Below are 2,270 nucleotides of genomic sequence, written 5' to 3' on the forward strand. Positions count from 1 at the left end.
TGTAACCCTTTAATAGTTTCTCATGCTGTGGTGATCCCCTCCCCCTCATCCCCCAACCATAAAATTGTTCTCCCTGTTACTTCATAATTGCAAGTTTGCTAATTGTGAATAGTAATGTAAATACCTGATATGCAGGATATTTAATGTCCAGCTCCCAAAGGGGTCGTGACCCACAGGTTGAAAACTGCTGTACTAGTAGATAGAGGCCCAAACCCAGTAACAAGCAATAGAGACTATTTGGTGAATTTGTTTTTGTTTTCAGTAAGAGCTAGAAATGTGTACACTGGGCAATTTAGCTGGATGACTTACATTGCTCACCACTGCTTCCCACCCATTTAATTCATTATGGTTAAATAGAAATGGATCAACCATTGACATCCTTTCTGTACCTTTCCTTTGGCCTTTCACAAAGCCACCAGCCTGTTCCCCTGTCACACAGAAAATCTAGTTTTATTGGCGGAGAAGTATGAGGCTCTGTGACAAAGGCAGAAGAATAGAGTCAGTCCAGACAATGAATGGTGTTTGTATAAACGGTGGACCTTGAGCCTAGCTGTTGAGGAGAACTTTGCTCACTGACTGTACAAGCTCCTTGGAGATAAGATGAACGGAGTGAGTCTTAGTAATGTAGTCATTTCTCTGGCAGGAAAGATGGAAAGGCTTGCTATGACCTGGGTCACTCCCTTCTTGTCCCACTAAGGAGTGTTCTTTCCTGTAGACCCCACTTGAAATGTTGCAAGAAAGTTGATACTAATCATGACCATCATTTATTTGATGTGATAGTCACCTGTGATTTATCATGCTTCCCAGGACTAGCCTTGGGAAAGAACTTAGCCTGAAAAGCAAGTGAATATGAAAAAGAATTGATTAGTGAGGCAGCCAAAGAATGAACAATGTTAATATTTTAATGGAAGTGATAACTGGCCTCCACAGAGTTCACTTACTGACCCCTGTGACCTCATTTTATTCTCAGTGATGAATGAATAATAGCCCCCATTAGTCAACTTAACTACCTGGTTTGTCATCCCAAGGGCATACTAATAATGCATGAAGTCTATCGTTTGGAGCTATGTATGCTGAATACAAAAATGGATCTGTCAAGTCTATCCACACAGCATTCCTACTGAAACTCTAATAGTATCTTTTCATATGCACTCATTACCAACAAAGAGCATGTCTTTGTGTCTGGAGCCCCCTTCATCAACTAAAGGATTGTGGCTGAGTTCATATGATTGTTTTTGCAAATCAAACTCCTCATGGAAGCAGTTCTTTGCCTTTAATCTTACAAGAAATGGGGAGTCTTTCTCTGTGCTGGCATACTAACCTCACCTGTGGCTCCTTTATTTTCTCCTACTTCCTTTTTATGACTAATGAGCACTGCTCTTATCTGTTCCAAGTACCAGTGAACTTCTGGCTGACTCTCAAAGAATCTGAAAGCACACATTAGACAATTTGTGGGTGAAACATTCCCCCATGCATGTATTAGCCTTCTTCTCTAGTACAATGGACCTGGAACCAGTTGTTAGTCTCTGGGCCAGCAAAGACATCATCAGCACTTCAGCACAGAAGTCCCAGTTAAAGGACCTGTGATGGGACTAATACTGAAACATTAAAACATGGTTTGCAATGAATATCTCAACCTGGGCTCACAAAAGGCTGGCTGGACCAGACCTTTAAGGCTACACAGCCAAATAGTCAAGACTGTAAAGAAAGTTCAGGATCTGATGGTCCTCTCAAGTCCACTTTCTGCAGCCCCATGAACCATCAGAAAGAAGTTCTGAGAGTTTGGAAATTTAACCAAAATATCAAAAGTTCTGAAAGTCTCTGTTAGGTCAAAACTACCATGTTCTTTGAGACTACCTGAACTGCACTTCAATACCTCAACAATTAAAGTAGGTACATACATTCAAGTTAGATAAGACTGAATTAAAATAGCAAGAGATACTTATGCCATTTATACTAGGAACCCTAGTCACTGATTCCATAACTTTAGGGTTCTAGTTTTAAGACAAAGCCTTTTGCACTCTGAGGAAGAGTGGCCATAATATAAGAAACCTGATTTCTCTATGCCATCTTGTTATGAGGAAACCCAGAAGAGTAGAATTAAGAAGACACATGAAGAAGGACCTAGAACCTCTGCCAGCAAAGGCAAGCTTGCTTGGCTGCCTGTTCCAGTAGAGTACCAACTTCTGAGACATGAGCCATCTAAGAAATTAGCAACACACAAGACAGAATCACACTCCCTGTGTTGTGTAATAGACAACTGAAATAAT

Source organism: Phodopus roborovskii, unplaced genomic scaffold (genome assembly GCF_943737965.1).
Source record: "Phodopus roborovskii unplaced genomic scaffold, PHOROB, whole genome shotgun sequence".
NCBI classification, from domain to species: domain Eukaryota; kingdom Metazoa; phylum Chordata; class Mammalia; order Rodentia; family Cricetidae; genus Phodopus; species Phodopus roborovskii.